General features: G+C 40.2%; 1 protein-coding gene across 3 annotated transcripts in view; it reads left to right on the plus strand.

Moving 5' to 3' along the window:
- gpatch2 (G patch domain containing 2) overlaps positions 1–26370 on the plus strand; it is a 305562-nt gene that overhangs the window by 147014 nt on the left and 132178 nt on the right. The window lies entirely within an intron of this gene.

The raw sequence follows: 26370 nt of genomic DNA on the forward strand, positions 1-26370 counted from the left end.
GTCCTTGTGAGCCTAGTGTTAATAATCCGGTGTGTGTTCTCAATTTCTGTTCTCTTAATAACAAAAGTGTCATCCATTTATCTATTTCAGAGTTTGGGTTGGATTTGTGGGAGGGCTGTTTGTTTCAGTCTTTGCATTGCTGCTTCTGCTATGAGCCTAGGGATGAATGAGCCCATAGGTGTTCCATTGATCTCTTCATATCTTTGGTTGTTTAATGTGAAGTATGTCCTCAAGCAGAGTTCTAGCAATTTGAGTATGCAGTCCTTGTTGATAGGTTCCCCATCGTGTCATTTGTTCTGCCTGTCCAAGAGGTTGATTATTGTCTCTCTCTCTCTGGCTCGAGTTTGGTCATTCGAGGTGAACAGTGCTGTTACATCAAATGAGACCATTGCTTCATCCTTGTCTATGTGTATGTTCTTGATGTTGTCTGGGAATTCCTGTGATGATTCTATGAAGTTTTTGGATCTGCTGATAAAATGTTTTAGTTTTTGTTGGAGTTCTTTTGCCAGTTTATGCAATGGAGTTCCAGGGACTGTCACAATGGGTCTGAATGGTATGTCTGGTTTGTGTACTTAGGGTAATCTGGAAAATGTTGGAGCGTTGCTTTCTGGTTTCATCCTTTGTAAGTCAATCCTGGCTATTAGTCCATTTTTTCTGTAGGATCCATAGTGTGTTTATTCTATTGGTTAGCTGTAGCGTGTGGTCACACTCCCTCTATAGGTAGGTGTCAGTATCTGCAAGTATCTCTGTTTTCTGAATATATTCAGTCTTGTCTGTGATAACCATCATTCTGCCCTTGTCCGCTGGTACAATGATTATGTTCTTGTCATTGAGTGTTTTCAGGGCTTCACTCTCTTCGGTGTTGAGGTTATTCACTTGTCTTTTTGTTAGTAAGGATGCAATAGTTTGCCTGACTGCTTGCTGTGTCTCTTTGGTTAGTCTGTTAGTTCTGAGCATACATTCTCGTGCAGCTAGGAAATCTGTTGTTTTTGCGTCCCTTTGGTTGTAGTTGAGTCCCTTGGCTAGTACAGCTTTTTATGTGTCTGTTAGCTGTCTGTTGGGGAGGTTTCTTACCCAGGTGTCTGTCGAGTTGTCTTCTCTGCTCTTGGTTGGCTTAGTCATTTTGACTTGTAGTGCTGTTCTCTTTCTCTGTGGTTCTGTTCTGTCCTGTGGTGATGGCCTGTTCGATTGTTGTGGTCCACTTCTGACTGGTTGGTTTTGAAAGATTCCATGTAAAGACTGCATAAAAATTTATTTAGGACAAATAGGCAGACAGCTAGCAATACACATCCACTAACACCAACTAGCCACTAAATGCCACGACCAGCTGTCTCTAGTAGCCACACACACAGATGACAAGGACCATACATTCGACTGGAGCAACACAACGATCATAGGATAGCCAGAGAATTTCTAGAAGCATGGCACTCATCCACAGACTCCATCAACAAGTACATAGACCTAGATCCAATGTACCAGCCACTACAATGAAAACCGGACCCAGCAACCAGAAGCAGCAGGAGCAGAACCAAATAAATTCCAGAAGAGACAGTACAGCAGCGCTACACAGGAGGCTCCAAAGCACTGAAGATAGGGGACAAAACATCAGCAAATCAACTTCCCAGCTCAACAAATACACCCACAGCTATTACAACAGGCAACCAAGCTACATATCTTTACACAAAACTTGTTTCAAATGTAGTTCATGGTTCCTTCACTTTTGAATGAAATGAGTATTCACCATCCAGTTTTCTATGTGTAAGCATTTATTCCCTAGTAGTTCAAAGTAAAAGCAGGGATCAAGATAATTACATTTGTTTGAATTAAAAATTGGATTGAAATAACTAATCCCTTCTGAGGTAAATTCAGATTGCATTTGACAGTAAAATTAACTAATCACATTGGACTTGCAATTTGTAAGCCAAGCTTCCAATCTTGATCACTTTTTGCATGATGTTGAAATATTTCAGAAAACATTCTTTGTGTTGTAAAAGTCAAGACCAGATATATCCAGTGCGATTGTAATGAAGTTCTTGTTCGCACAAAAGCTCTCCCTTTTATTCGTGTACATGTTGGTGGTTGAATCCTGGGTGACAAGGGCCATCCTTTCCTGACTTGATTGAATGACACCAGTGAGATATCCCCATATTACAGCAGAAGCATGCTACAATTCAGCTCACACCACCATCAGAACTGTTGTTAAAAAAGCATTGGCTTGTTGTAGATGTGCTTTTACTACCTTGACTGGTCTGGAGTGAATATGCAGTTTGAACCACGGGAGTCTACTGTTTACTTTAAAACATGACAATGTGATACAGGAAACCTTTGCAACTTAAGCAGGAGGAGCAGCACTGCTGCTCGGGTGAGATTGAATTCAGTGTGCCTGAAGAGGGGTCATGAATGCGTATGAGCCTTTATTATACAACAAGGCCGCGGAGAGAAGTGTATGCGATATGAGGGATAACCTAATATACACCAGATACACCCAAGGGTGGAACCTGCATAACCACGATTTCTGCCAGAACTCTCATTACCTATTTAAAAGGTAAACTAATCTCTGCCAACCTCCATGGCAGAGCTCCCTCTGAACCTGCATCCTCTGCCACCTAGTAGAGTAAGTAGAACAATGCATTGTCTCTCACATTCACTAATTAATACTAGTCCTGGCAATATCGAACTTGGACATATAAGCCCATCATGACCAGGAAATATGATCCCCCCCACAAGCTTTACATGGCTTACAACATATCAGTTTGCCCACTAAATGATCTCAGGCATCCTTCTTTACAAGTCATAGCTGGGAGGTCAGCTGAGCCTGCAAGTTCTTCCTCTCTCAGAATGGCCAGTACAACCCTAGAGATGGACATGTACTTCCAATATAGAGTGAACACAAAACCACAATATTGTTCCTTCCACAATGAAAGAACAGTTCTTAACATGGAGAAGAGAGTGAGGACTGCAGATGCTGGAGATCAGAGCTGAAAATGTGTTGCTGGAAAAGTGCAGCAGGTCAGGCAGCATCCAAGGAACAGGAGAATCGACGTTTCGGGCATAAGCCCTTCTTCAGGAAATGGTTCTTAACATGCCACTCATGAGGCCTGCCAGTATATTTGTCTCTCTAAGTGACTCACATCAAATGACAGTGATGCACACATGAATAAAGTGAAACCAATGTGATTTGAAGTATTTACAAATGAAGTTAAAATCTGAAAAGCATCCATGACCTCTTTGTGTGACTGTATAAAACTGTAGCATTTTGTTTGGGCTGGAGAGTTCTGGCAGTGATGCAGACCACCATATTTGTCCAGGAAGATTTTTTACAGCCTACCTTTTGCTGCATTAACAACTGGTTATAGCTTTCATCAAAGTAAACCTTTCCTCCCCGATCTAATTGCACGTCTTTTGGGCCCACATTTTAATTTTTCATTAAAATTGAGTAGAAGGCAGCTTCCAAGATGGGAGCAGAATTGTCACCCACTGCCACTGGGAACAGCATGCCACTAATAAAATACCGTCTTACATGTATGCCTAATAGTTACGATGTTCCTCTCTCCTGTACCATTGGAAATCAGGAGGCTGTCTTGTTGATGGATATAAGAGACTAAAACAGTTCAGCCTGAGAAAACTATTTCTGCTCATTTTGTTAGATTTTCTATAATAATCATTTAGTTTGCCTGAAAATGAAGTGTTCGACAGCTCAGAGCAGTTATTTTAAATAGTATGCAAGCATTGTGTGTGAATTGTACTGTTCAGCAGTTGATTGACAGCTTCTTTTGAAATAAACATATCGTTACTTAAAGCCATGATCATAGTTTTGAACATGTTTTGCAACCAGTCTTTTTCAAATCAAGACTCTATTTGGAGGCTTGAAAGACATTTTTTTTAAGTGGTGTTGACTGCAAGCTTCAGGTTCAGCTATCTCTAAGCCTGTTTGCCCTGCTTTCAGATCAGGCTTTTGTGAGAGCTGACATTTTTAAAAATTGAATTGAATTGAATCATTTATTGTCACGTGTATTCAACGTAAAATACAGTGAAAAGTGTACAGTCACCATGCATAGGTACCATTCACATTAACCTTAAAATAAAAAATAAAGAAATATAACTTAAAGAGGGTCCAACTTTTCCTTCTCCTCCACTACAATCCCACTCCGGGCTTTACCAACCCATGCCATACCATCACCATAATCGTGCTCCAAGCTACACTAACCCACTCTACATGGAAACGAGAGTCCTGCTCCAGGCTTTATAGGCCACCTGACTCTGTAGCCATGCTGCCTCTGCCCATTCCAGAACCCATTGAGGCTGTTTTCCTACTGGAGAGCCCTTTACTTTTGAGTGTAACGCGAATGAAGGTTGTTATTTTTGTGTCTTCTGATTTTTATTTTGGATGGTGCTGTGAAGTGACGGAAGAATTCTCAGGCTCACATGCAGTTTGAACGCCTGCAACATAAAACGTTTCTTTCATTGAATAGAATAATCTTTATACCAGATGATGATAATCAGAGGAGAGTCTGCCCCATCCCATAAGCTGAGAGAGGAACAACTACAGTTACAAGTATCACATCGGATGTCAATCTAGAATTCAGAAATGCAGCTGTACTCTCAGCAAGTGAAGACTGTCTTGAAGGGGTACAAACCCAGCAGAAGTATGAATACACTCAAATAGAAACAATAAATTATCATGATTTTTAAGCATGTTGTGATTTGTTTTACATTTCTTAAGTGAATATATTTTGTAATTTGTAAGTTTCACTTTCTGAGGACTAAGTAATTTTTTTTTATGTGATTGCAATTTGGTTATTCTTGTTTTTTTTTCAGTAGTAGCACTGCCTTACTGAACATTGGGAATTTTCATCAGTCCTTGGGAATTTCTCACTAGTTGTTCTCAAGACAATTTTATCACTTTTCTTTCAGATTTATGATCTCAATTACAAATTGCTGCAGTTTGAGTTTGAGCCAAACAGCTAAGTGTGACAGGAATATATGGTACATTTCCCAGAAGTGGCTGGTACATTTTTAAAAAGAAACAAAAACACATCTATATAGTACTGTTCACATCCTCAGGCTGTTCTAAAGCACTTTGGAGCTAGGAAACTATGTTTAAAGTATAATGTAGATTTTTTTTAATGATTCTGTTGCTCTTTGAAATAACCAGCACAAACTGAATGGGCCAATTGGCCTTCTTTTCTGCTATGCTATTCGATGACCGTTGTTGCTGTCTGTGTCAGCATTAATGATTAAGGTGTTTATACAGCCAAGTTATGTCATATGCAAAAGAGAGGGGATGAACAAGGAATTGAATTTGGAGAAGGAGTGAGAATGTAAACTCATCTTTTTATGTTACAAGAGCTTCCAGTTGGCCTTTTGCTAGGTTAATCCTAGCCTCTGCTTTTTATCCCTTCCAACTGCACCTCAGCCCTCTTATCCATCTCTGGCCTGATATGTTGCCTGCCATTTTTATATAAACTTATCAGCTGTTAACAAACCATAGAATCTTAGATAGGTTACAGCTCAGAAAGATGCCATTCAGCTTATTTTGTCAGCACTGGCTGAATGAACTAGCCATCCAAGCTAATCCAACTTAATGGAGTAAATAAGTAAAGGATCAGTAATGTGTGAATGCCACAGAGAGTAGAAGAGAGTTCATAGAGCACAGGAAAAATGGCAGCAGCAAAGATACAACATGATGAAACATGTGATGTAGAGAGAAGGCAGGACTTGGTTGTAAGAAGAGCACCATAAGAATGCAAGCAATGTGAAGAGGCAATGTTACAGATGAAGAAAGCTTTTATGAACAATATTCCTATGCAGCGTAAAAGCAGATAAACATAGTTTATTTTTCTACCAAAGTGGATGAAATTATTATTGGATAATTATGTCATGGACTTTTAGAAGTTTTGTTTTGTCAATTATAATCTTAATATGTGTGCAAAGTGTAAAAAGATTATAAAAATGAATTGTTCTGCAATCCACAAGTAAACCAAACCTGACATGTTAAAGCTGCTTTTTTATATGCATATAAAAAAATGACCCCTGGGAATAAGATTACTGATATAGTTTAATTTTATTACAGTGCTATAAAGATAACTGTACCACAATGAAATAATTTCTATATTGCATAATGTTGCACAGGATCTTACACTTTTAAGTCGAAGCATCATTCTGCAGTTTGCAGCTTCAATGTGATGATAACTGAACCACAGAGAAAAGCAAAACATGATTATACCTAGAATGTATGACCCAGTAGATTAAAAGTCAGAATTTTCTGAGCAGTATGGAATTAAGTAATTGGCTCATTGTTTTCCTTTGTAGAAGTGCTAGACCATTCATTATGTGTACAGGTGAATAAAAATTAATTGTGGCAGAGATAATCAGCTGCAGCAATTAAAGTCATTCCAGTTGATGTTCCACTGCATTACTCATAAGAAAAATAAAAAGTAAATCTTTGTCTCTCAATCTGAAACTTTCTCTGTTTGTTTGACATTAGTTAATTGTTTTTGAGTCTCAGCTCTGTTTTTCTTTCACACTTCCATACTTTGTGTCCTGCCTTTCCTGTTTTGCTGCAACCACTGATGGTGGCAGTTGCAATGTTTGCAGCTGTATTTGTTAGAATGTTTGCCTGCAAACAATACATTTCAAAAACAAGTGGAAAATTTCAACAAAATTTGTTCTCAATGAAAAACTCATTAGTTTTTTTGACGATGGATATCCGGATCCTGGATTTTTTTGAAGGTTCCATTACCATGAAGAAATTGGGAAAATGGTTAAAATCGTCACAACTGTCAAAATGTGAATGGTGTTTCCAAAGTAGGTTTTAGGTGTAGTATGATAGCACCTCAATGAGATGGAAGCTCCTAAGCCTTTTTTCGTTTTAATTTCAGCTTTGTAGTTACATAACATCAAACAGCTAAGGAAAAGCTGAGGACTGGCTGCGCAATTGTCATATAGTTGAGTTAACACAGTGGGGCACAGGCATGCACTCTGTTGTGTGTCCACTGTAATTATCTCTTTATTTAATCTTTATTTTGTGTATCACTGGTCATTTCCTCCACCCTTCTTATTAAGCTTTTCTCTCTCTACCTTCTCTCTTCTTTATGCCTTCTACCTTCCCTATATGCATTTTATTCCTTTAATCTATTTTCTATTCTCACTTATTGTCTCTTCTGTTACATCTCCTACTGTTTTGTTTCTGACCACGCTTAATCTATAGTGAGTATTGTCTCCTAGATCTTTCACTACTTGCCTGATATCTCCTTCCTTTTCATTATATTTGACTCTTCCCATTGCATTTAATGATGGTAATGGAGTAGGTTTGAAATTTTAATTTCTTAATGTGATTTAGTTTTTAACAATTGATGGATACAAAGCATCAGATTGCATATCCAGTGGAAAACAAATCTTTCTTTTGGATTACATCTTTAGTCTTTTGTATCTAATACTGTGTATTTTAGCAGGGAACTAAGCTACCTAGCACCTGATCAAAGTCTATATCCGAAAGGGTTTTTGAACCACGCAGTCAGTAAGGAGCAGACCATCATAGTACTTTGGAGTGATACAAAACAGAGAGAGTCCTTTGGTTTATATGTAATAGTACAAAAGTAAGATTAAGGTATGGCATGGCAGCTCAACTAAGCACAGTGCCAATCCTTTGGGATGTAGGAAGTTGTGGACATTTTTACATTGCCCAGAGAGGCAAAAATACAGGTACAAGGTTCAGTTTAAAGTTTTCAGAGCTGATGCAGTGGTTATAGTCCCTGCGCTGCATTCATGAGACAGATAACTGTAGATGGCATGTTCATACCACAGGTTAGGAGCATGCAGACAGCGGAATTGAGTGACCATCAGATAGTCAAAGAGAGCAGGGCTAATTTAAGTACTGCTGCTTAATCAGTTTTCCAATGTGGACTCTGATGGTGGCGATTCCTCAGAGGAGTGCAGCACGACCCAAACCTATTCCACAATAGGTAGCCCAATTACTATAGAGAGAAGAAAGTTGAATGGGAGAGCAACAGTTAGACGGGATTCATTTCTTCTGGAAACAGGCATTTTCCATGGCCATAAGCATGACTGCAAGACTGCATGACCAGATCAAAGGGGAGGATAGATTGGATACAGTGGTGTTGTTTATCTTAGAGGAGAAAGTCAGGACTGCAGATGCTGGAGATCAGAGCTGAAAATGTGTTGCTGGAAAAGCGCAGCAGGTCAGGCAGCATCCAAGGAGCAGGAGAATCGACGTTTCGGGCATAAGCCCTTCTTCAGGAATGAGGAAAGTGTGTCCAGCAGGCTAAGATAAAAGGTAGGGAGGAGGGACTTGGGGGAGGGGCATTCGAAATGCGATAGGTGGAAGGAGGTCAAGGTGAGGGTGATAGGCCAGAGTGGGGGTGGGGGCGAAGAGGTCAGGAAGAAGATTGCAGGTTAGGAAGGCGGTTTAGAGTTCGAGGGATTTGACTGAGACAAGGTGGGGAGAGGGGAAATGAGGAAACTGGAGAAATCTGAGTTCATCCCTTGTGGTTGGAGGGTTCCTAGTTGGAGGATGAGCGCCTCATCTTCCGCCTGTCGTGTTGCTATGGTCTGGCGATGGAGGAGAGCAAGGACGTGCATGCCCTTGGTGGAGTGGGAGGGGGAGTTGAAGTGTTGAGCCACAGGGTGGTTGGGTTGGTTGGTCCGGGTGTCCCAGAGGTGTTCTCTGAAACGTTTCGCAAGTAGGCGGCCTGTCTCCCCAATATAGAGGAGGCCACATCGGGTACAGCGGATGCAATAAATGATGTGTGTGGAGGTGCAGGTGAATTTGCGCCCTTGGGGCCTTGGAGGGAAGTAAGGGGGGGGGGGGGAGGTGTGGGCGCAATTTTTGCATTTCTTGCGGTTGCAGGGGAAGGTGCCGGGAGTGGAAGTTGAGTTGGTGGGGGGTGTGGACCTGATGAGGGAGTCATGGAGGGAGTGTTTTTTTCGGAACACTGATAGGGGAGAGAGGGAAATATATCCCTGGTGGTGGGGTCCGTTTGGAGGTGGCGGAAATGACGGCAGATGATACGCTGTACATGGAGGTTGGTGGGGTGGTAGGTGAGGACCAGTGGGGTTCTGTCCTGGTGGTGATTGGAGGGGCGGGGCTCAAGGGCGGAGTAGCGGGAAGTGGAGGAGATGCGGTTGAGAGCATCGTCGACCACGTCTGGGGGGAAATTGCAGTCTTTGAAGAAGGAGGCCATCTGGGTTGTACAGTATTGGAACTGGTCCTCCTGGGAGCAGATGCGGCGGAGACGAAGGAATTGGGAATATGGGATGGCGTTTTTACAGGGGCAGGGTGGGAGGAGGTGTAGTCTAGGTAGCTGTGGAAGTCGGTTGGTTTATAGTAAATGTCTGTGTTGATTCGGTCGCCCGAGATAGAAATGGAAAGGTCTAGGAAGGGGAGGGAGGAGTCTGAGACGGTCCAGGTGAATTTGAGGTCGGGGTGGAAGGTATTGGTAAAGTGGATGAACTGTTCAAACTCCTCGTGGGAGCACAAGGCTAGGTGATGCCCTAATTGAAGTGTACACAATAACAAGGGGCTTGGACAGACTGAACAGGGAAGACTAGTTTTCCTGTACAAGAGAGATCAGTTACGGGGGTCATAGATTTAAGGTAATTTGTAGAAGAATTAGAGGGGACTTGGCAAGAAGCTTTTTCACCCAGAAGACGGTGGATGTCTGAAAATCCACTGCCTAGTTTGATGGTTGAGGCAAAAGTCCTCAATTCATTTAAAAGAAAGCTGGATTTGCACCTGAAAGTGTTGTAACCTAAAGTGCTGTGGACCAGGTGCTACAAAGTAGGATTAGAATGGGTGGGTAGTCTATTCAACCAATTTAGATGTAACAGGCTAAATGGCCTCTTTGTGTGCCATGTCTTTTCCTTGGTTCAGTTCTATGTCAGTGCCCAGCAGCAGGACATTCTTTAGTGGGGAGGATGAATAGCCAGAGGTTCATGTTTGTACAAAATAATTTCTTGGCTATGTGGATTCATAGACTTGCTGGTCATAAATGTATACATTCAGGCTGAAACATCAGGTTCTTTGGTATAACCAACAACGGTAGGATTATGTAATCTAATTTTAAATGTGGCATCTGAGACATGTGATATACACCTGTATGTTCCATGAAGACAAAGCTTTGGTCTCCTCTGTCTATAGAGCTTGATTAAGTTGCTTCAACTAAGAGCAATGAATTAAGAAATTGCTACCAAACTTGTATGTTCAGAATATGATCTTTAGTCTGGGCAAAACCATTGTGTCGGCACTTACAGTAATTTGGCCAACATGAATAACATAAACCATGATTAGGACATAATGTAATCTAATGGTAGAATAGAGCTGGTTGGAAAAAATGCCAGGAATCATTAACCTCTCCTGTAAAGTATCTGATGGTTTTTGATATATATAAACATTAAATAGTGAACCAAAATTATACTTTTCATAAATGTCAATATTTCCTTGCTGTGGACAAATGGGTGCTTTTCTGACCTAAAATCTTAGTTGCTTATGTTTGCCTCAGGATAAGCATCACGATGTGGCAAATGTTGACTTATCTGGCCTAGTAGGGACTCACTGATGGAAATAGTTATAACTCGTTGCTGAGTCTTTCATTGTATAATTCATTCCTGGCAAAAGACCTCAAAGCAGACTCCTTGTTTATCTTATTTCTTCTTTTCTTCTATAATGATGAAGGCTGATTCTATTTGAAACTACTTTTAAAGAAAATTATGAACATCATTTCCTTATTCACTTGTTTACATAAGAGCAGTTTGAAAATTCAATCCTTCATAAAATTGAAATAATTCAATAAACCAATATTATTGTACCCAGTTTCCAGAAAAATGTAGGAAAAACAAATCTTAGAAATTTATTGCAGAATCTGGAATCAGTTAGATTGTATAGTACAAATCCTGCACACTAACTTACACACCTTAGACTCAATTACTGTGAAGGCTAAGTAAATAGATCAAAGATTCAACCTAAAATTAAATTGAGTGTTTCTAAAGAAGATGTACTTTGCTGTTGTGCTCTCATCTGGCACTCATGCACTTATCAGAACAGTCACAAGCATGTTAATGTAAAGGGGAACATCATTTCATATTGTGTGTGAAGAGTGTTGTTTAGTTGGCATGTGGACTTTGATTGCTAGAGGCATTGCCATAAAGTTACATTAGAGAAATGTGGTTATATTTTTCTATGACAATTCTGTATTTATAGAATAGATAATCGATCACTTTTTTCTTTGTACCACATAGCTAATTTCATCGTATTTTGTCATTGTAAATTGTGTTACAGATTACACTTCCAGCTGAGTGGCTTATAGAGTCATAGAGATGTAGAGCTTGGAAACAGACCCTTCGGACCAATCCGACCAGATATCCCAACCCAATCTAGTCCCACCTGCCAGCACCCGGCCCATATCCCTCCAAACCCTTCCTATTCATATACACATCCAAATGCCTTTTAAATGTTGCAATTATACCAGCCTCCACCACTTCCTCTGGCAGCTCATTCCATACATGTACCACCCTCTGTGAAAAAGTTGCCCCTTAGGTCTCTTTTATATCTTTCCCCTCTCACCCTAAACCTATGCCGTCTAGATCTGGACTCCCCAACCCCAGAGAAGAGACTTTGTCTATTTACCCTATCCGTGCCCCTCATAATTTTGTAAACCTCTATAAGGTCACCCCTCAGCCTCCAACATTCCAGGGAAAACAACCCCAGCCTGTTCAGCCTCTCCCTAGAGCTCAAATCCTCCAACACTGGCAGCATCCTTGTAAATCTTTTCTGGACCCTTCCAAGTTTCACAACATCTTTCCAATAGGAAGGAGACCAGAATTGCATGCAGTATTCCAACAGTGGCCGAACCAATGTCCTGTACAGCCACAACATGACCTCCCAACTCCTGTACTCAATACTCTGACCAATAAAGGAAAATATACCAAACGCCTTCTTCACTATCCTATCTACCTGCGACTCCACTTTCAAGGAGCTATGAACCTGAACTCCAAGGTCTTTTTGTTCAGCAACACTCCCTAGGACCTTACCATGAAGTGTATACCTCCTCCTAAGATTTGCTTTCCCAAAATGCAGCACGTGACATTTATCTGAATTAAACTCGATCTGCCACTTCTCAGCCCCTTGGCCCATCTGATCAAGATCCTGTTGTAATCTGAGGTAACCCTCTTTGCTGTCCACTACATCTCCAATTTTGATATCATCTGCAAACTTACTAACTGTACCTCTTATGCTCGCATCCAAATCATTTATGTAAATGACAAAAAATAGAGGGCCCAGCACCAATCCTTGTGGCATTCCACTGATCACAGGCCTCCAGTCTGAAAAACAACCCTCCACCACTACCCTCTGTCTTCTACCTTTGAGCCAGTTCTGTAACCAAATGGCTAGTTCTCCTTGTATTCCATGAGATCTAACCTTGCTAATCAATCTCCCATTGTCGAACCCCTTACTGAAGTCCATATAGATCACATCTACCACTCTGCTGTCATCTATCTTCTTTGTTACTTCCTCAAAAAACTCAATCAAGTTTGTGAGACATGGTTTCCCATGCACAAAGCATGACTATCCCGAATCAGTCCTTGCATTTTCAAATACATGTACATCCTGTCCCTCAGGATTCCCTCCAACAACTTGCCCACCACCGACATCAGTCTCACTGGTCTATAGTTCCCTGACTTGTCCTTACCACCCTTTTTAAACAGTGGCACCACGTTTGCCAACCTCCAGCCAAAGCTATCTCATGACCCCTTTTTGCCCTCCTGATTTCCCTCTTAAGTATGCTCCTACTGCCTTTATACTCTTCTAAGGATTCACTCGATCTATCCTGTCTATACCTTACATATGCTTCCTTCTATTTCTTAAACAAACCCTTAATTTTTTTAGTCATCCAGCATTCCCTATACCTACCAGCCTTTCCTTTCACCCTAACAGGAATATACTTTCTCTGAATTCTCGTTATCTCATTTCTGAAGGCTTCCCATTTTCCAGCCGTACCTTTACCTGCGAACATCTGCCTCCAATCAGCTTTCGAAAGTTCTTGCCTAATACCATCAAAATTGGCCTTTCTCCAATTTCAAACTTAAACTTTTAGATCTGGTCTATCCTTTTCCATTACTGTTTTAAATTTAACAGAATTATGGTCGCTAGCCCCAAAGTGCTCTCCCCCTGACACCTCAGTCACCTGCCCTGCCTTATTTCCCAAGAGTAGGTCAGGCTTTGCACCTTCTCTAGTAGATCCACATACCAAATCAGAAAATTTTCTTGTACACACTTAACAAATTCTTCTCCATCTAAACCCTTAATACTATGGCAGTCCCAGTCTATGGTTGGAAGGTTAAAACCACTACCATAATCACCCTATTATTCTTGCAGATAGCTGAGATCTCCTTACAAATTTATTTCTCAATTTCCCTCTGACTATTAGGAGGTCCATAATACAATCCCAATAAGGTGATAATCCCTTTCTTATTTCCCAGTTCCACCCAAATAACTTCCCTGGATGTATTTCCAGGAAGACACTCGCTCAGCACAGCTGTAATGCTATCCCTTATCAAAAATGCCACTCCCCCTCCTCTCTTGCTTCCCTTTCTATCCTTTCTGTAGCATTTGTATCCTGGAACATTAAGCTGCCAGCCCTGCCCATCCTTGAGCCATGTTTCTGTAATTGCTATGATATGCCAGTCCCATGTTGCTAGCCATGCCCTGAGTTCATCTGCCTTCCCTGTTAGGCTCCTTGTATTGAAATAAATGCAGTTTAATTTATTAGTCCTACCTTATCCCTGCCTGCCCTGATTGTTTGACTTGCTTCTGATCTCAACTGTATCAGTCTCAGACTGACCTCTTCCCTCACTATCTCCCTGGGTCCCACCCCCCCCCACCTTACTAGTTTAAATCCTCCTGAGCATCTCCAGCAACTTCCCCTGCCAGTATATTAGTCCCCTTCCAATTTAGATGCAATCTGTCCTTTTTTTATCGGTCACTTCTACCCTGAAAGAGATTCCAATGATCCAAAAATGTGAATCCTTTTTCCATACACCAGCTCCTCAGCCATGCATTCATCTGCTCTATCCTCCTATTCCCACCTTACTAGCTCGTAGCACTGGGAGTAATCCAGATATTACTATTCTTGAGGACCTCCTTTTTAAATTCCTGCCTAACTCTCTGTAATCTCCCTTCAGACTCTCAACCTTTTCCCTTCCTATGTAATTGGTTCCAATGTGGACAATGTCTTCTTGCTGGCCCCTCTCCCCCGTGAGAACATTCTGCACCCTTTGTGAGACATCGTTGATCCTGGCACCAGGGAAGCAATACACCATTCTGCTTTTTCTCTGCTGGCCACAGAAACGTTGTCTGTACTTCAGACTAGAGAGTCCCCTGACACAATTGATCTCTTGGAACCCAACATACCCCTTGTTGCATTAGAGCCAGTATCAGTACCAGAAACTTGGCTGTTTGTGCTACGTTCCCCTGAGAATCTACCCCCCCCCCACACACACACACACACACACACATTTTCCAAAACAGCATACTTGTTTGAAATGGGTATAGCCACAAAAGACTCTTGCACTAGCTGCCTGCCTCTCTTACCTTGGAGTTAACCCATCTATGTGACTGTATCTGAGACATTACCCCATTCCTATAACTGCAATCCACCACATACTGTTGTTATTGCAAATTCCTCATTGTTTCTAACTGTCTCTCCACCCGATCCATTTGATCTGATAACATTCGCAACCAACAACCAACAGATATAATCCGCTGCAATCCTTAAACTCTCTTTGAACTCCCACATCTGACAAGAAGCATATATCACTCTACTAAAGGTTGTTTTTGCTTCTTCCCAATCTACAGACCCAGAAAATAACACCATCTTATTCCTCTACAAACATTGCCCCAAGTTAAATTAATAGTTATGGCTTATATTTTAAGTTTAATCAAGAGACATATCTCCAAAAACACATAGTCAAGAAAGAACCCACTCTGCTCACTACTGCAGACTTTCTATAGGTCACACGCAAAACAACAATTCACTTATCTGCTTCTGTCTTGTGAACTTCACCCAACAGTTCCTCCAAGATCAGTTGTGAATTTCACTGTTTGTTAGTTTTCCTAGACGCACTCCGATGTCCAGCGATACATGAATTCAAACAGCAAAGGCAGTGTCAGTTTCTTTCTTTCTTTCTCTCTTTCCTGCACTGACCTCACCATTTGCTTCCTTTGTCTGTTCTTCTCCCTTTTAAAACTGCTGTTGTTTTGACTTTTTTCCCCAAAGTTCCAAAACAATGCAACAGCGCATAAAACAGTAATTGCTGCTCCTGGAATTTGAGGAAATCACCTCCCGCACCTAAAATACCTCAAAATAGGAGCAGCTGTTACAGCCAGAATTTTTTTCTGTCCTCCATCTTGGATTACCCAGAATCCTTATTAATTACAGAATCCTTATATTAATTAATATTCCAACATTTTAGGTGACAAAATTGCCCGTAATGTTAGGTGAAGGGGTAAATGTAGTTCTGGGCGGGTTACGCTTCGGCGGGTCAGTGTGGACTTGTTGGGCTGAAGGGCCTGTTTCCACACTGTAGGGAATCTAATCTAATCTAAAAAATTAGAACCTTAGTTCAATGGAGAATTGTTTCAGTTTGGGTAGACTAATGACTAGAATGATTGTGGAACACTTACTGTTGTGTTTTTTCATGTATTTCATGAAATGTACTCCAATGAGAGATCTCTATATGTATATTGTATAGAACATACAATTGCAAATTAAATAATGCTGTATTATATGTATATGTTCTTGATAATGTGTTGGCATCACCCTAATAAACAGAGTAAAAAAAGTCTAAAGTATCAATGCCTTCTGAAAAATAAATCTAAAACCTAAATATTTTGTTGCACTTTGGTACTTTTGATGCTTCATATGTGTAGGAACAAGTTTACGAAGATAATAATTTTTCAGAAGACAGCAGAGTTCTAATCACGTGCTAATTTGTTCATGCATTAACCGGTACAATGCAGGGAGAGGCTAAAGACTACCCTGAATCTGGCCTTAATGTGAGGCCCAGTCACCTTCTTAATTTCTGGCTCAGATTGGAATAAACATTAATGACGCACTAATTTCAATACAAACCATTGTCATTTTATTTTATATCTTTTCTTTTTAACTTAACATGGCAGCACATTCCTCCTCCTCCCCCCCCCCCCCCCCCCCCCCCCCGGATACTATTGGTTAACTAGTGCTGGATTGCCCAACTATGATTGGGTTTTTAATACATCAGTCTATATTAGTAATTGTTTGTTGCTGTGATTTGATTGGGCCATTTTAGCATGTGAGAAATTGAACCCTCCATGGTCACTTGTGACTTTTCATCTCTATGGCGTCTGTCCGCTATCTTGTACAAGACTCCAACTGTCTTCTTTGAGATTTCCCATCATTCCAGCTCTCTTAGCCGCTGCCCTTGATAAGAGATAGGGAGTCCCCTCACCATCACTCGTAATTAGATTTTATTCCTTTCTTTCTAATGTTTTGTTTAGTGATTTTATATATATTTGTGTGTGTTAAATCTATAATTTATTCAGAAACTACATCTATAATTATCATGAAGATTCTTAATTAAAACCTACTTATATGATAACTGATGAGAAAAGCTTAAGAGAAATAACTAATTGGTGTGAATTGTTCTTTTGGATATGCAACCTTCTTTGTTATCCTATCTTACAGAGAAAACAGACAGCCATTGTTATCTGTGCTGAGATCACATTAAGCAAATGTTTCCCATACTTTATAATTTCTGTTACTGCAAAGCTTGTTGGGGCTTTCCTTGACCATTTTATGCTGTTACTGCTGTGGGCAGCCCTAACTAAATGTTAGATATTATCAATGGAATCTTGTAGGAGCCTGAACCACATGAGCTGTGGCAAGATTTATGGTAGAATCAGTCGAGAAATCTGGCAAGGCCCATTTCGATGTCACAAGCATCTCATTCCATCTTTTATGCTTTTGCCAAGCAATAAGATGAACTTCTCATCAGGCAGTATAAGTTAGCAACTAAGGGGGTTATTTTTGTTAAAATCTTGTTAACAACTTAGACTGTCTCTTCCCTGGCTTCACAGGGGGCTTCAAACTACTGAATGTCACCTAGATAGGGGACGAAACATCACCAAATCAACTTCTCACCTCAGCAAACATACCCACAACTATGACTGCCTCATCAATATTCAACTAATTATCTGACTAAATCAACCAAGCAAGTTAGATATCAAGAAGTCAAAGCCTGAGATGTTTCCACTGGCATTGTCAGTGGCGGACACATCTGTCTGGAGGTAGCTTCACATTCAAATATCTCAAAGTACTGCAAGAGAAATTCATATTTCCACTCAACAAATATGGAAGACTATGACTGGATAGATGATTTGTTTGGTTCACTGTCTTCTGATTCATCACAAGCTGACATTAAAATAAAAAAGTGAGTACCCAGAGCTACGATGGATTCCACATTGAAGAAGTTTGGAAAGCTGTCTTTATACTCGTTTTGACTGACTGCAGTACATTAATATCCAGTGATCTCTGACTGTGCTGTTGCTACACCATTGCTATTTGCGACAAGATGGCTCAGTGAGCTAGCATTTTCCACACTGCCATACATGGGAAACAACAGGAGAGACCACTTGTCAGTGAAGCAAGGTTTGCAGGTGGCCCTCTCATCAGTTCCTGTCTGGATCAAGAGGCTCCGTGCACACCAGAATAGTCCAGGTTTCCCACTAACTCTGTACTACAAATTTCTTCAATGCTGTGTTTCACTGTGATCTATTCTTCATGAATAGTTAGAAATAGTTGAGATGACTGGATCTTAAAAATGTGACTGTGTTTACAGCCCCAAATACTCCTTCCAAATAGTGAAGAGGGAAAGCACAGCAGAAAATTTAAATTTTGACATACTGAAAGTTGTGATACATTGTTTCAAAAGCTGGGCATTTATATTCTGCACTGTCACTGTGTGTACACTTTTCTGATTTGTTAACACTCTGTAGGTGATACTTTTGCACGTACTGCTTGCAAGTTCATCTTTATTAGCTTTGCTGCTTATATTCTGAAAAATGCAGTCTGCATAATCTGTTTGCTCAGGATGATTACGCATTACTTTATTGTAAAAGGGATCGAATGCGAATGTAATCAGAATACTTCCTCATTTTTGTGATGCTTTGACTTATCTGAGTAGAGGATATGCTCAGTTCAGATATGCTCAGCAGTCAACAGCCTATTTGGTTTCCATCTTAATTGGTTGGCGTAGCTGTAACCTTGTGCAGTTGCCAAGACGTTCCATTTATATTATAAAGCAGATTTATTTGCTAATATTTAACAAAAAGCAACAAGAGATGAGCCATCCTTTTCATGCGCAGTGGCACAGAAAGTATTGATTTAATATAGGAAATGGCAATTCTGACTAGGAAGAGAATGGGAAAAGCAGTGGTGGAGAGCAGACTTGCCCTGGTTGGCGACCCTCATAATTTCCAGTAGCAGGTGTAGGTGGCAATTATAGCTGCAGCCGTTATCATGAAACTTCCATAGTAAGTGATAAATTGCAAATAGCTGGCACACAGTGCAGAACAATAAACTCAAATAAATCTTCACCTGTAGTAATGACAAGATAGGAAGAGTGGCAGCTATAACAAGGCTGCTGTTGTCACCCAGTTTACTGTAGTCTTGATATCCATCATTATCAGCCAGGTCTAGCTCAAAAGCCAGACAAGCAAGCCCAAAGAAGAATGAGATGTTTGCTCTGAACTGTCCAGCTGGTCCCATCTGGCAGCTAGTAAATGGGATTTTTGCCTGTTCACTGGGCCAAAGCTGTCTATCATTTTTAGCAGGTATCTGATCACACCTCACTGTGGGACAATATGGCATCATGCTGTACATTACAAACTTGGCATCCAACATAATGCCATCAGTAGTACAGTTCAAGCTGTGATCATATTTGAAGAAAGAAAATCCAGTGTCACGCACACATCAGTGTATCTGAGATACATTTAAAATAAAATGATTTATGGAATCCTTATGGCAGGTTAAAAAATAGCAGGTGCTTTAACCTTGTGCATTTATAGAATGGAGTTCAAATATTTGCTATTCATTTAGTGCTCCTTTATTTCCCAAAAGTATTTTCTTTTAGGTAGATTGTTTGATTGAGAATAGTAACTGAATTTAAAATACCAGTGTTTTTCTGTTCCATAAAAAAGTATTTGATAGTTTTTTTTTATTTTTGCTAAAGTAAATGCAAAGCAGTTTCCATCAGAACATCTGTTCAATCTTTCAGGATGATATGGGTATCGCTGGCAAGATCAGCATTTGTTGCCCATCTCTAACTGCACTTGGGAAGGTGATAATGAGCTGTCATCTTAAACTACTGCAGTCCATCTGGTTTAAATAGACCACAGTGCTGTTTGGACGATATTCTAGGTTTTTGACTCAACAACAGTGCAGAAAGTATGATTATAGATGTAACTCAGGATGCTGCGTGGCTTAGAAGGGACCTTGTAGATTCTGAGGATTTCCTGCATCTGTTGCTCTTGTACGTTGAGGTGGAATAACTGTGAGTTGAAATGTGCTGTTGAGTTGGGCTTACTGAGCCTGCAGTGTCTTAGATGGGATACAGACTGCTGCCACTGTGCGAGTGGTGAAGGAAGTACATATTTATGTTGACAATGGGTGCTATTCGAGTAACCTGCTTTGTCCTAAGTTGTGCTGAACGTCTTAAATGTTCCTGGAGCTTTACTCAGCCAGGAAAGCAAAAAGTGCTCCTACACACTCCTGGTGTTTATGGTGGACAAACTTTGGAAAGTCAAATAATGCAGTATTCACTGCAGAATTCCAAGCTTCTGACCTACTCGTATAGTCACAATATTTATATGACTTGTCCAGTTAAATTTTTGGTCAATAATATCAATAATGGGTGATTCCGCAATGTAATTTCATTGAATGTCAGGATGAAATGGTTAGATTATGAACATTGTCAAAGTCCTGCTGCATATGGGCGTAAATTGTTTTACAATCTGAGCAGTTGTAAATAATACTTAATATTATTCAGTCACCAGCATGCATGTCCACTTTTGGCTTTCTAATGGAAGAAATTTCATTTAAGAAGGAGTTAAAGATGTTTGGGTGTAGATTGCTACCTGAGGACCTCCTGCAGTGATGTGCTGGATTTGAGATAATTGTTTTCCAACAACCAAAATTAATCATCTTTTGTGCCAAGTATGAGTCCGATAAGTAAAAACTTTTCCCTTGATTTCCATTCACTTTACTTTTGTTGGAACCCCTTGATGCCACACTCAATCAAATGCTGCCTCGATGAAAAGGACAGTGAGGAATTCAACTCTTTTTGTAAAATAGCAGATGTCTCTAATTCTCCACCACAGAAAGCTGTATTGGCTGCATTACTGAAAGTCTATGAATAGACAATAAGTGCAGGAGTAGGCCATTCTGCCCTTCGAGCCTGCATCACCATTCAATGATCATGGCTGATCATCCTTAATCAGTATCCTGTTCCTGCTTTATCTCCATAACCCTTGATTCCACTATCCTTGAGAGCTCTATCCAACGCTTTCTTAATTAAATCCAGAAACTAGGCCTCCACTGCCCTCTGGGACAGAGCATTCCACACAGCCACCACTCTCTGGGTGACGAAGTTTCTCCTCATCTCTGTTCTAAATGGCCTACCCCGTATTTTTAAGCTGTGTCCTCTGGTTCGGGACTCACCCATCAGCGAAAACATGTTTCCTGCCTCCAGAGTGTCCAATCCTTTAATAATCTTCTATGTCTCAATCAGATCCCCTCTCAGTCTTCTAAACTCAAGGGTATACAAGCCCAGTCGCTTCAGTCTTTCCGTGTAAGGCAATCCTGCCATTCCAGGAATTGACCTCGTGAACCTACGCTGCACTCCCTCAATAGCCAGAATGTCTTTCCTCAAATTTGGAGACCAGAACTGTACACAGTACTCCAGGTGTGGTCTCACCAGGGCCCTGTACAGCTGCAGAAGCACCTCTTTGCTTCTATACTCAATCCCTCTTGTTATGAAGGCCAGCATGCTATTAGCCTTCTTCACGACCTGCTGTACCTGCATGCTTGCCTTCATTGACTGGTGGACAAGAACACCCAGATCTCTCTGAACAGCCCCTTTACCTAATTTGATACCATTGAGGTAGTAATCTGCCTTCCTGTTCTTGCCACCAAAGTGGATAACCAGACATTTATCCACATTAAACTGCATCTGCCATGCATCTGCCCACTCACCTAACTTGTCCAGGTCACCCTGTAATCCCCTAACATCCTCATCACATTTCACCCTACCACCTAGCTTTGTGTCATCAGCAAATTTGCTAATGTTATTGCTGATACCATCTTCTATATCATTTACATATATTGTAAAAAGCTGCGGTCCCAGCACGGATCCCTGCGGTACCCCACTGGTCACTGCCTGCCATTTCGAAATGGAGCCGTTAATCACTACCCTTTGTTTCCTGTTAGCCAACCAATTCTCTATCCAATCTAGTACTTTGCCCCCAATCCCGTGCGCCCTAATTTTACTCACTAACCTCTTGTGTGGGACTTTATCAAAAGCTTTCTGAAAGTCCAGGTACACTACATCCACTGGATCTCCCTCGTCCATCTTCCGAGTTACATCCTCAAAAAATTCAAGAAGATTAGTCAAGCATGATTTCCCCTTCATAAATCCATGCTGACTCTGTCCTATCCTGTTACTATTATCCAGATGTGCCGTAATTTCATCCTTTATAATAGACTCCAGCATCTTTCCCACCACTGAGGTCAGACTAACTGGTCTATAATTTCCTGCTTTCTCCCGCCCACCCTTCTTAAAAAGTGGCACAACATTAGCCGCCCTCCAATCCTCAGGAACCAACCCCGATTCTATTGAACTCTGGAAAATAATCACCAGCGCATCCACGATTTCCCGAGCCACCTCCTTCAGTACCCTGGGATGCAGGCCATCAGGTCCCGGAGACTTATCAACCTTCAGACCTAACAGTCTCTCCAACACCAAATCCTGGCAAATAGAAATTCCCTTAAGTTCAGGTCCTTCAGCCACTGTTACCTCAGGGAGATTGCTTGTGTCTTCCCCAGTGAACACAGATCTGAAGTACCCATTTAATTCCTCTGCCATTTCTTCGTTCCCAGTAATATATTCCCCTGCTTCTGTCTTCAAGGGCCCAATTTTTGTCCTAACCATTTTTTTGCCTTGGACATACCTAAAAAAGCTTTTACTATCCTCCTTTATATTCTTGGCCAGTTTACCTTCGTACCTCATTTTTTCTCTGCGTATTTCCTTCTTACTAATCCTCTGTTGTTCTTTAAAAGCTTCCCAGTCCTCCGTTTTCCCGCTTATCTTCGCTAAGTTATACTTTTTCTCTTTTAACCTTATATGTTTCTTTACTTCCCTGGTGTACAAGAACACCCAGATCTCTTTGTACTGCTCCTTTACCTGAATTGATTCCATTTAGGTAGTAATCTGCCTTCCTGTTCTTGCCACCAAAGTGGATAACCATACATTTATCCACATTAAACTGCATCTGCCATGCATCTGACCACTCACCTAACCTGTCCAAGTCACCCTGTGATCTCCTAACATCCTTCTCACATTTCACCCTGCCACCCAGCTTAGTATCATCAGCAAATTTGCTAATGTTATTACTAATACCATCTTCTATATCATTAACATATATTGTAAAATGCTGCGGTCCCAGCACTGATCCCTGCAGTACCCCACTGGTCACTGTCTGCCATTCCAAAATGGAGCCGTTTATCACTACTCTTTGTTTCCTATCAGCCAATCCAAGTTAGTACTTTGCCCCCAATACCATGCGCCCTAATTTTGCTCACTAACCTCCTATGTGGGACTTTATCAAAAGCTTTCTGAAAGTACACTACATCTACTGGATCTCCCTCGTCCATCTTCAGAGTTACATCCTCAAAAATTCCAGAAGATTAGTCAAGCATGATTTCCCCTTCATAAATCCATGCTGACTCTGATCTATGGAAGAGGGGCAAGATAGTTCTTCTGAAGTATTGAAACATTGACCCTTATGCTGAGCTGACATAATAAAAGGAGTTGAGGCCTGGAGCAGCTCAGTTATCATCATCATCATCAGGTGGAACAGACTTGAGGGACAAAATGGCCACCTTCTGTTCCCATTTTTTGTATTCTTTTATCCATATCTGCTGTAATGAGGCCTGGAGCCAAATCGCTCTGGTGAAAACCAAACTGTACATAGGTAAGTAGACTTTTGTTTGTAAATGCTGCTAGATGACACTTTGTTGATATCTACTCAATAACACTTGCTAATGTTCAAGAGTTAAGGCTGATGGCATTATAATTGGCTGGATTGTATTTGTCCTGGATTTAATGGATAAGGGAAAGACTTAAAAGGGACCTAAGGGGCAACTTTTTCATGCAGAGGATGGTACATGTATGGAGTGAGCTCCCAGAGGAAGTGGTGGAGGCTGATACAACTACAACATTAAAAAAGTATCTGGATGTTTTATGAATAGGAATGGTTTAGAGGGATATGAGCCAAAGCTGGCAAATGGGACCAGATTTATTTGGGATATCTGGTCAGCAATTGATGAGTTAGACCAAAGAGTCTGTTACGTGCTGTACATCTCTGTGACTGTATGATAAGCTGTGCTTGGACAACCTTCCATATTGTCTGGTATATCCCATTATTGTAGCTGTATTGAAGAAGTTTGGCCAAGCATGTAGCTAGTTCTGGACCACAGCACTTCAATAATGCAGCTAGGGTTTTATCAGGACCCAGAGTCTTTGATGTACCTAGTGGCTTTATCCATTTCTTGATATTATATGGATTGATTCAAATTGGCTTAAAGTTTGTATCTGATGTTTCAGACTTCAGGAGCAGGCCAAGATTATCTCTTGATTACAAATTGTTCAGTCTTGTCTTAGACACAGTTGTCCTGGATTACCCACTCATTGAGGATTAGACATTTGTGGAGCCTCGTTCAATTCTTCATCATGACTAGATATGGAAGACAGTAATACTTTGCTCTGATTTGGCAACTTTGTAGATTGCTCAGCTCTGTCTATAATATACTTGGAACTGCTGTTGTAACTTCACCATGTCGGCACCTCATGTTTAGGCATGTTTTGTACTGTAATTAAAAGTGAAAATATGTATATGTACTTGAAATTATTTTTTAGATGTTTTAAATTACACAATACTTTGATTGGTCTTTTCTTAAATTACTGAATGAATCTTTGTGGTTTTATACTGAGAACTATCATGAAAAGCTTCAATTTGTTTCTTTTGGCAAACAGTTAAGAAATGTGCATCTTCTAACTGAATTGAAAGCCTGCATTTATTTTATTTCTAGGGTAATTTCCAAATGTACAATACATTTACCTTTGTTCAAGAACTAGAATGTGGCTTGGCTGTAGCTTTTTTGATCCATCATTGAGAAATAAATCACCAAACTGAATTAAACAAAAGGTTTTATCCATATTCCATGAGGATGAACTGTGAACAATTAATGAAAAATATCTCTTTTGAATTTTACCTTCAGAAAATGAATCTGAATTTAAAAATGAAAGATGTCAAAATGTTGAATTGCATAAGTCTTTAGGATTTAAAGATTTCTGCCAATTTTGTGTTATGAACTGAACTAGTCAAACTAAAATACTTTACCCATTATTTCAAACATCTTAAAATCACCCTTTATGTATATTTCTTACACAAAGTTCCAAATATATTGCTATTCTGTTGTATTTGCCTTTATAAAGCCTTTCAAGAAGTCAAAGTATCAATATAGAACCTTCTGCATTAGGTTTTCCCTGTATTTCCTTTTCTAATTATTTCACACCTATGTTTCTCCTCTTTCTTGTTTTTGACATTCCCTCCTACTATAATTATCCATATATGCACCCTCTTGCAGACTGATTCTGAGCCTTTAAATTAGTCCTATGAATGTTTCTTAAATGTGAGAATTAAATTTCTAATTTTAATCATAAATTTGATTTAAACCAAGCCAACATCATTTTAATGATGATTACATTATATGTTTCCTAATGATACTGAATCATGACAGGGATTTATTTGTGTACAGTAAGTAGTGACGGGATTAATTTCCTCCACTCTCAGAACATCAGTGGACATTGGGAGAAATGTCAGTTGTACATGTAACAGTTCCGGTTACAAGCTAGAGAAGCCCTGATGAACTTCTTCACCCAAGCGTTTCCATTCAGTGTAATGCTACATTGGAAAGACTCAGTAAGGTCAAAAGATGCATTTGTTTTAAATCAAAGCGCATTACTTCCAACTTACTTCCAATAGCACATTTTATCTGACAGGGAGAAGGCAAGTGAGGACTCTGCTTCTTTTCTGCCTTCAACTTGATAAAGTAACAAAGTCCATGGAGGGCCTCACTCTACTGCTGCTGTGATTAATCTCATAAAGGATAGTGAACGTGCAATGTGGGATCAACACATGCAAAACAGTGTGCGCAGGCCTGTAATTAGTTTGTAGCTTTTAGTGGGCAGGGTACAGGCAGTGTATTAAATTGAATGAAAAAACCTACATAAAACCATAATAAAAACATAATAAAAAAGAAAATAAACTGAGAGTAAACTAGCAAGTAATATAAGAACCAATAGTAAGAGCTTCTTTAAATCTATAAAATAGGAAGAGAAAGGCCAAAATGATCAAATACCCCTTAGAGAATCAGGGTGGGGAAACAATATTAGGGAACACAGATGGCCAAGGAGTTGAATAAATACTTTGCATCGGTCTTCATGGTAAAAGATGTAAATAGCATTCTAAAACTTCTAAATCAAAGTGGAAATAAATACAGTAACAATCATTGGAGAAGTATGAATGGGGCTAAATGCTGATAAGACCTCTGGCCTGATGCACAGCGTCCTAGTATACTAAAGGAAGTAGTGAAAGAGATAGTGGATGCGTTAGTCATAATTTTCCAGGTATCTTTAGATTCTGGAAATGTCCCAGAGGTTTGAAAAATTGTCAATGTAGCATCCTCATTCAGAAAGGGAGAAGGATACAATAGGCCAGTATGCTTAACATCTGTTACTTGAAAAATGTTTGATACTGTTATAAAGGATTTAGTAGCAAAGTGTTTAGAAATGCATAATATGACTAGGCAGAGTCAGCGTGGCTTTATGAATGGGAAATTATGCCTAACAGATTTATAAGAATTGTTTGAGGAGGTAGCATGCAACATAGATAAAGGACAGCTAATAAATGTAATGTATTTGAATTTCCAAAAGACATTTGATAAAGTATTACATGTCGGCCTACTCAATAAATAAGAG

This window comes from Chiloscyllium punctatum, chromosome 11 (genome assembly GCF_047496795.1).
Source record: "Chiloscyllium punctatum isolate Juve2018m chromosome 11, sChiPun1.3, whole genome shotgun sequence".
Taxonomy (NCBI): Eukaryota; Metazoa; Chordata; class Chondrichthyes; order Orectolobiformes; family Hemiscylliidae; genus Chiloscyllium; species Chiloscyllium punctatum.